Source organism: Austrofundulus limnaeus, unplaced genomic scaffold (genome assembly GCF_001266775.1).
Source record: "Austrofundulus limnaeus strain Quisiro unplaced genomic scaffold, Austrofundulus_limnaeus-1.0 Scaffold302, whole genome shotgun sequence".
NCBI classification, from domain to species: domain Eukaryota; kingdom Metazoa; phylum Chordata; class Actinopteri; order Cyprinodontiformes; family Rivulidae; genus Austrofundulus; species Austrofundulus limnaeus.
Genome location: NW_013952704.1, coordinates 156,941 through 167,276, shown reverse-complemented (window position 1 = coordinate 167,276; position 10,336 = coordinate 156,941).

Below are 10,336 nucleotides of genomic sequence, written 5' to 3'. Positions count from 1 at the left end.
GGTCAAAGCATCTCCAGGCTTCCTTACAATAATTAAATGCTTTATTAAACAAAACTTGAAACAAATAGAAGTTCTTTTATTACTCAGTTAACTAATTAAAGGGGACCTAATATTCAAAATTGACTTTTTTCAGGTTTTTAAAACTTACATTTGGGTCTATATTGCTTCTAAAAACAGTCCAAACACCAAAGAAATGCACCCAGAGGTATTTTTACTATAAGTAAATATATATTTTTGTGTTTTGAAATTAACTGTTTTCAAACACCAACAATTTGTGATGTCACAAAATGTACACCAACTTGAGCCCAGCCCTTCACCTGGTAACCCAAGGGGAGCTCCACCCACTTTTTCACAGGAAAAAAGTTTGTTCTGCTGTTTTTACAACATACATGGAGACCAGAGATGCTTGGATTATTTTTTAAATGGCAATGTTCTAGCAATTGCCCATCTGCCTGCCTGTCTGTCTTGCTCTCACACTGAAAATAAACTCACTTGCCAGGACCTCCTGTCTGTCTGCCACTTTACCTGAAGTTTATTAAAAAAAAAAACACAAGTACCAAAAATTGGTACCGTTAAGTAGCGGTACCGATTCCCAGGCACCGGATATTGTTACCAAATAGATTCAAATGTCAAAGGTACACATCCCTACAGGTGAGTGGGTCTACCACACCCACCTACTTGTAGGGTATCCCATTGACCTCTGTTTCTCCTGTTAGAAACTGGAGCCATCCTCTGGCTGCACCCCAGGTGTCCAGACCAGACATTTTCAGATGAGATCCCAATATCTCCACTGGGTTCCTCTGACTACGACCTTTACAAAATTACTAAAAACATCCCACATTTTGAGCCAACTCCAGAAGGCTCTCAAGACAGTAAGTCTTGTCTTGATGATATTGACTTTTACCCACAAGCCACTGTGGAAGATAGGATTCAACTGATTAAGCTAACATCTGACAGAGAGGTCAGTAAGTTCATTGTTCACTTACCTGATTATGTCCAAGCTGACTACACTCTCTTACATAAAAACTAGGAGAATTTTTTTTTATTTTGTTGTCCAGTCAGGGCTAACACTAGCCTAACTGTGAAACAACGCAGACAACAGCATCCCAGCAAATATTACCATAAGTTGCTAAAAGCCTACTTTGGATCCAGAAACGATCCAGACATGGAAGAAGACATGAACTTCAAGTCTCTCTTCTTACAGAACCTGTATCCTTCTGTTTAGCAACCAGGTGTCACTGTGAACCCATGCACTGCTAGCATCCAACAGCTACATGAATGGGCCTGAGTGGCATTTCAGAAGCTTAAACAGCTGCAACCTGCTGAACCAAGAATGGTTCTGGCAGTGAACATAAGCTTTTTACCCTTAGAACTTGAAGGAGCATGTGCTAGACATGACCCACACTCAGTCAAACCTGCAACTTCCCTACCTGTCAAGACTCAGCAATATTTCCGGTCTGATAACACTCATCAGGAGCAGAAGAAATATAGAGTTTTGGAGGAGCCAGTTTAACCAGCATTCCGACAACCAGCATTACAACAGAGATTTTAAGCGGGGTAGATGATCCCCTAACACATCACGCAGGTATGCAGCTCACAAAAACCCTCAAAGGCAGACTCATCATTTTCAGAACCAACAGAGAACCAAGAGAACCTTTTTCACCATGGTGTAGACATTCTGAAATTGGTTAGGGATCACAAAGCCCCACAGAGGAGAGCTCTACCTTTCCTCTAGTCACAGGATGCTAATGTTGATAGCAACTCACCTTCTGTAGCTGAAACTAAGTTTTCTGATTTGGCTTCACCAAATCCAGAACAAAGGACTGACTATTCAGACACACGGAGTGTCCAAAATGATTCTGACAACTCTAGGATACCTGCAGAACCTCCTGTCCACAAAATTTTGACCCCAATCTGTTGATCCATCTCCCGCTCCATCTTATCATCACTCATGAACAAGACACCCAGATACTTAAACTTCTCCACTTGAGGCAAAGACCCTCCCCTGAACCGGGGGGGGGGGGGGGCATTCCACCCTTTTCTGGTTGAGAACCATGGCCTCAGACTTAGAGGAACTGACCTTCATCCCAACCGCTTCACACTCGGCTGCAAACCACCCCAGTGCACTTTGAAGGTCTTAGTCCAACGACGCCAACAGAGCCACATCATCTGCATACAGCAGAGATGAGACCCCGTGGTTCCCAAACTAGACACACTCCTCTCCATGACTGCGCCTTGAGATCCTGTCCATAAACACTACAAATAGGATCGGAGACAAGGGACAGCCCTGGCAGAGTCCARCACGCACTGTGAACAAGCTCGACTTTGTGCCAAGAATGCAAACACWGCTCCTGCTTTGGTTATACAGGGACTGGATTGCAGTTAATAGCAACCTCTCCCACAGCAACCCACACAGAATGCCTCAAGGAACATGGTCATAAGCCTTCTCCAAGTTTACAAAACAAATGTAAACCGAAGAAGCAAACTCCCATGACCCCCTTAGCAACTTTGCAAGGGTAAAGATCTGATCCACTGTTCCACACCCAGGATGAAAGCCACACTGCTCCTCTTGAATCTGAGGTTCAACAATCGATCAGAGCTTCCCTTTCAACACCCTGGAGTAAACTTTCCCAGGGAGGGTGAGAAGTGTGATCCCATGATAGTTGAACACACTCTCTGGTCCCTCTTTTTAAAAATGGGAACCACCATCCCAGTGTACCACTCCATAGGAGTTGTTCCAGTCCTCCATGGGATGTTGAAAAGATGTGTCAACCATGACAGCCCCACAACATCCATAGCCTTCAGCATTTCGGAGCGAATCTCATCCACCCCTGGTACCCTGCCAGCAAGGAGCTTTTTGACTACCTCGGTGACCTCTGCTCTTTCTCCTCAAAGGTGGACATGAAGGGTGAATTCAGGAGATCCTCAAAGTGTTCCTTCCACCACCCAATGATTCTCTTAGTCCTTGACAGTCACAGATGTAAAAACAACCCAGGGCACAGAACAAACTTCAGAGTCTTCAAAAATTAAGGTTTATTAACAAAACGTGAAGCTGACAGGCAGCTCAAAAAACTCACTCTTGGTTTCGTGGATCAGGACTTCAAAACATAAAGGACTGCACAGGCTGGATGAAAACAGCACAATGATCAGACATAGACTGAAGACAGGACACCGAATAAAAAGGTAAACTAATGAGGGCAAACTAGAAACACCTGGGAGATACACAAGGGTAATCAGGTGTGCAGAGGTGTGGCAGCTGCATAGAGAAACACAAGGGAAACACTGAAACACTAGGATAAACAAAGCAAAATAAACACAGACTATGACAGGACCCTCCCCTCAATGACGGCTCCTGACGTCGCCAAAAGGAGCTAGACGAGACTCAGAGAACACATGACAACATGGACTCCAAGACAAAACACAGAGTTCTGGGGGTCAGTCAGGAGACCCTTTCACTTCTGGGGGCCAACCAGGGAACCTTCCCAGGCAAAGCAAAAGTTCCAGGGGGTGGTCAGGGAACCATCCACCACGAAGCCCCGCAGAAACAGACATTGAGCCCCAGGAGGAAGCGAGAGCAGATGTTGAGCCAAGGGAGGAGACGGGAGCAGACGTTGAGCCAAGGGAGGAGACGGGCGCAGACGTTGAGCCAAGAGAGGAGACCGGAGCAGATGTTGAGCCAAGGGAGGAGACCGGAGCAGACGTTGAGCCAAGGGAGGAGACCGGAGCAGACGTTGAGCCACAGGAGGAGACGGGAGCACACGTTGAGCCGAGGGAGGAGACGGGAGCAGACGTTGAGCCAAGGGAGGAGACGGGAGCAGACGTGGAGCCAAGGGAGGAAGAGGGAGGCGATGAGAAGTCGGCGGAGGTTGGTGGAGCAGGAGCCTTGGCGACGGCGAACACAGGCGACATGGAGGTGATGGGCGACGAGCCAGGCAAAGAGGAGGTGATGGGCAATGACCCAGGTGAAGAGGAGGTGATGGGCGACGACCCAGGCGAAGAGGAGGCGATGGGCGACGACCCAGGCGAAGAGGAGGCGATGGGCGACNACCCAGGCGAAGAGGAGGCGATGGGCGACGACCCAGGCGAAGAGGAGGCGATGGGCGACAACCCAGGCGAAGAAGAGGCGAGGAACGACAACCCAGGCGAAGAGAAGGTGAGGAACGATGACCCAGGCGATGAGGAGGCGACGGCGGTCGACTCTTGAATCACCAGGACCACCGAGACCTCTGACTCCAGGACCACCGAGACCTCCAACTGTGGAACCACCGACTGTGGATCCACCGAGACCACCAACTCTGGAACCACCAGCTGCGGAACCACCAACTGTGGAACTGCTGGAACCGCCAACTGTGGAACCACCGACTGTGGAACCACTGAGATCACCGACTCAGGAATCACAGGAACCACCACCTGTGGAACCACCGACTGTGGAACCACTGAGACCACTGGCTGTTGAACCACCAACTCAGGACCTTTGGACAACTCAGTAGACACTGTAGACTCAAGAACAACAGCAGTGGTGGGTGGATRGGTGACGGAATCCTCAGCCAGGACTCTCCGGGCAAAGTCGGAGACCTTCTGGTGGCCGGGATACCACAGTAGCTCCGGGCGTGCCGTCAGAACCCTCTCAATCTGACAGCAGAGCATTAGCTTGGTGGCAGGGGTGGGAGACTACTGGAGCATCATCAAAGACCCACTGATCAGGGCGTGAGTGATCCGATGCTCCTCGGGCAGGCATGGGACCAGCTCCCCCAAAGCAGAAGAGGAAAAACCGACCATGGTGGAACCAGATGAGAGCTCACGATCTTCAGGGAATGGAAGACCGTAAAAAAGCTTGTCTGTGGGCTGGGTCTTTGATCTGATCATTCTGACAGTCATTGACATAAAAACAACCCAGGGCACAGAACAAACTTCAGAGTCTTCAAAAAAATAAGGTTTATTAACAAAAAGTGAAGCTGACAGGCAGCTCAAAAAACTCAAACTTGGTTTCGTGGATCAGGACTTCAAAACATAAAAGACTGCACAGGCTGGACGAAAACAGCACAATGATCAGACATAGACTGAAGACAGGACACTGAATATAAAGGTAAACTAATGAGGGCAAACTAGAAACACCTGGGAGAAACACAAGGGCAATCAGGTATGCAGAGGCGGGGCAGCTGCATAGAGAAACACAAGGGAAACACTGAAACACTAGGATAAACAAAGAAAAATAAACACAGACTATGACAGTCCTGGGGTCGGATTTATAAAACTGACGTACGCACAAAAGGAGCCCAGAAACTTGCGTACGTAACTTTTCACGCCAAGGTTGTGATTTATGAAATCCAAACTTGATGTGAAAATGTGCAGTCCCTCACACCAGCTTTGACCCATGCGTACGCTCATTTTGGAGACGGGAAACTGCGACACAGATGGTGAAGTGAAGAATTAGAGCCACACTGTGTAATGATCACTGTCAGATATTTAATTTRCCTTCATAATCAGACTTAGATTATTTTTCAGCTTTATYATCAGCTTTCTCAACAGTAATATTTATGTTTCTGCTGCTGAGCCATAAGGACCTTTGAAATAAAAAACTTAAATCTTAAATTAAAGTTAACAGATCCATTCATGTCCTTCCTCCTCAGACGACCCTGACCCACAGACCCCTCCCCGACAAGAGACATTTCAACAGTACGACAGCAAAAGTCATGCTTTGGGTACATGCGCAGAGCGCACCCACCCTTGCCAGCGTGGATGTTATAAAAAGTTYACTTTTTAAAAACCGTATTTGTCTCACACGCGCAGGGGAGAGGGGCGGATGTGTGTGTGTGTGTGGGGGGGGGGGGGCGTGGCGTCTGCCGCAGATAACTGAGCAGATAGGGAGGACGAGGGAGAAGAGCGGTGAACTTAACTGAAGCTGAGTTTTTGAAATAAATCATTCGATTACTCTAAACGTCTCTAAACCTGCAAAATGAGGGAAAAGGTGTTTAAATTACAGACAATCTGTTCACGTGAGCCGCTGTCAGCACCTGTCATCCTCCAGACTCACGACGCAGCGCGTCTGAGCCGGCCAATCACTTGTTTTGACATTGATCAGCTGACTGATTTAAATACATCTTAACATTCATGAGGTACTTTGCATTGACTGTTTATGGTTGAGTGTGGGCATGTAGAGGGCAGAACCTGAGGCAGGACCTTGTGCGCAAATTATGAAGCACAGCTGTGACCTATAAAGGGAAAATGCGGTGAAACGCGCGTACGCAGAGTATTTTAAATCGGAATTTTTTTTGGCGTACGCCATTTTCGTCTTTTGGCCGTAAGTTCATTTTTAGTATGGTTTCCACGCAATCCTTTATAAATCTGACCCCTGGTCAGTAGTTCTCCACTCAAGCCAAGTGCAGCATGGGACAGGGAACACTTTGTTATTCTGAATCGTTTAACGGTTTCAGATTCAGATTCTTTTATTGTGATTCAACATAACATCAGAGATGCACTGTAGAACGAAATTACGATGCATATTAGCACATGACATGAACAGCTTGACAAACTATAAAGCAATGTAGAGATCAAAATACAAAAATTAAACAAAGTAAAATCATTTAGGCACATAAAAACACACACAAGAATATATATAGTAATAAAATAAAACAAAATAAAATAAAGTAGAAATAGAGTGAGGTAGAATCCAGGTCAATATCGAGGCAGAGGTGTTTCAAATAACAGATATGTGGTAAGGTGTGTTCATTTGCATTTGTGCAATATACAGTATAAACAGTATGTGTGCATTTGTGCCTCCTCGAGGTTCCTCAAGAACCTCCTCGAGGTCAATTGAAAGTCCTTCTCCATGGCCTCCTCGAATTCCTCCCATGCCTGAGTTTTTGTATCTGCAACCACTGAAGCTGCAACCCTCTTTGCCACCGTGTACCTGTCAGCTGCTTTAGGAGTCCTCCGGGAAAACCAAGTCCAGAAAGCCTCCTTCTTCAGTCTGATGGCCTCCATCTCAGCTGGTGTCCACCAGCGGGTCCTTTGGTTGCTGCCATGACTGGCACTGATGACATTCAGGCCACAGCTCCTGGAAGCCACATTTGCAATAGAGGCCCTGAACATGGCCCATTCAGATTCCATGTCCCAGACCTCCTCGGGACATGTGAAAAACTCTCCCGGGGATGGGAGTTGAAGATTGCACGGCCAGGGGTTTCTGCCAAATGTTCTCGGTTCACCCTTACTATACGTTTGAGTTTACCAGGTATGTCAGGCAGCCTCCCCCGCCACTGGATTCAACTCACCACCAGGTGGTGATCAGTTGACAGCTCTGCCCCTCTCTTCACCCGAGTGTCCAAGACACAAGGCCGCAGGTCCAACGACACAATTACAAAATTGATCATCGACCTTTGGCCTAAGGTGGCCTGGTAACAAGTAGACCACCCTATGCTCAAACGTGGTGTTCGTTGTGGACAACCCATGCTTCGCACAGAAGTCCAATAACAGAACACCGCTTGGGTTCAGATCAGGGAGGCCGTTCCTCCCGATCACCCCTTCCGGATAACTCTGTTGTTGTCCACATGGGCATTGAAGTCACCCAGCAGAACGAGGGAGTCTCCAGATGACACTCCTTCCAGGACACCATTCAAGGACTCCAAAAAAGCCAGATAATTTGAACTGATGTTTGGTGCATAATGTAAATGGTATATGGACTGTGCTTATATAGCGCCTTTCTATCCATCCAGGACACTCAAAGCGCTTTACACTTACAGACATTCACCCATTCACACTCACATTCACACACTGATGATGGCAAACTACTTTGTAGCCAAAGCTGCCCTGGGGCACATTGACAGAAGCGAGGCTGCCATACACAGGTGCCACCTGACCCTCTGACCACCATCAGTAGGCAAGGCGGGTGAAGTGTCTTGTCCAAGGACACAACGGCATGTGGGCATGGCGGGCAGTCAAACCTGTGACTTGCGGGTCCCAAAGCCGGTTGCTCTGCCACTACACCACAGCCGCCCACATAAGCACAAACAACAGTCAGAACCTTCCCTTCTGCAGCACGAAGCCACATAGAGGCAACCCTCTTGTCCACTGGAGTGAACTCCAACATTGAGGCACACAGCTGGGGAATTGTAAGTAACCCCACACCTACCTGTCGCCTCTCTCTTTGGGCAATTCCAAAGTAGGAAAGAGTCCAGCCCTTCTCCAGGAGTTGGGTTCCAGAGCCCAAGCTGTGAGTTGAGGTGAGCCTGACTATATTTAGCTGGTAACTCAACCTCACCCACAAGCTCCAGCTCCTTACCCATGAGTGAGKTTATGTTCTATGTCCCTAGAGATAGTCTTTGTCGCCAGGAATCAGCACGGCCAGGGACCCTCCTTATCCTGCTGCCCGGCATGCATCGCGTTCGACGTTGATAGTCCTCCCCACGAGTAGTGGGTCCACGTGGAGGTGGCCTCCTGTAGTCCCTTCGGGCTTCGCCTGGCCGAGCCCCAGGAGACAAGGCTCGACCACCAGGCTCTTGCTGGTGAGCTTCCTCCCCAGGCCTGGCTCCAGGGAGGTGCCCCTGTTTCCCTATTCCGGCCGAGGTTTCCTGAAATGTGTGGTGTTTCCTCATCAAGGTTTCTGTATCTCTCTTTGTCTGACCCCTCCCCCGAGACCTGTTTGTCATGGGAGACCCTACCAGGGGCTAATGCCCCTGACAACATAGCCCCCAGGATCATGGGGTTCTTAAAACCCTCCACCACGTTAATGTGGCAATTTTAGCTGAGGGGAGTCGCCACCTTACTAAACTAGTTTAGATTAAAGATCTTTGCAATCTAATTACATCCAAATTAAGAGGTAAAGGCACAGAATATTTAAACCCTTTAAACATCAACAAAAATTTTAAGCTGAAAATCAACTTTTCTTCACCACCAGATCAGGCTGGAGCAAACTGTTAGCAATCTATAAAATGCCAACCGACTAGTGGGGGTGAACTACTTAGAGTTCAAGTTTGTATTGTTAAATTGTAATGCTCACACTCAGTTGAACAATGTGTTAAGCTTTGCTAATAATAGTCTTCTCATTTTTAAAACTAAAATTCTTCTTTTTAGAGGACTTTAGTTCATGTTATCAGAGTAAAGGTGGTGAAAAGAAATGCAAATCATTTTCATGATTTTGTTTGTAAAAAAATAATATATATACTGTATATATTTTTGCTTCCACTTCATCCTTATGTTCTATAGTACTTTGTGTTGGTCTGTCACATAAATCCTTAGTAAAATACTTTGACGTTTGTAGTTGTAACATGACAAAATGCAGTAAAATTTAAAAAGAATGAATACTTTTCAACACTGTAAATGTTAAATTCCACCACTAAACTAAACCTACAGTATTTTACATTTTCTCTTTGTGAATCATAAAATATTTTGATTAAATTTAGCTATGCAGCTACATGATGGTGATGAGTGGCTCTCTGTCCAGCAGGCAGTGAAACAGCTTTCTCAGGCTAATCTTTAATGGTGTTGAGCAGACTGCGCATTGCTGAGCCAGACCTATTATCTAAATGCAACTGCAGCAACACTGACTTGGCATAAAACATCAATCTCCCCTCTGTTCTCCCATATCTGCATTAAGCTGCTGTAATTTCATTTGTAGCTTTGTAAAACCTGAAAAAACAGTAAGATGTTTATTTACACCAAATTTCTCTATGCAACAACAGTTTTGTAGACACCAGTATTTTGATTACATTCTGATCATTTTCTTAACCTTAGCAACTGGGATACTGTTTTCTTACTCAARGGAACAGTGTCGTTGCAGACCCTGCATAACATTTTTTGTCCAGACCACTGCAGGCGATGTGAAGGCTGATTAAAATCATACTGCAATGCTTCTTGTGCAAAATAAAACAATTAGCTTGGGGGTGTTAACATACTCAAAACTTACTACATTTTTTTGAAACACAAAAAATAAAAAATTTAGACCTGAATAGGGTCTTAAAAATAGTTATGGCAAAATGACTTATCAATGCTACCAATTTTGGCATTATAAATATCCACTTTTAGTAAAGAGTTCTTAATTTTTTATTTGTGCAAAACTCACTAAGGCCCACAAAAAAGTTTGTCAAAGGTAAGGCTGTCAAACTCATTTTCTATGACAGCTACATGCGCATTGTGCTGGCCCTCAAAGGGCTAGTTGTAATTAACTTCAGCATTTCATGTTTAACTTCAACTACACATGAAACATCGCATTTCCAATCCAATCCAATTCAACTTTATTTGTAAAGGAAAAAAAATTGTATAGGTCCTCTGGACGGGTTCTTCTTTAATGAAACGTTTCGTCTCTCTTCCAAGAGACTTCTTCAGTCTGAGAGTTTCAGGC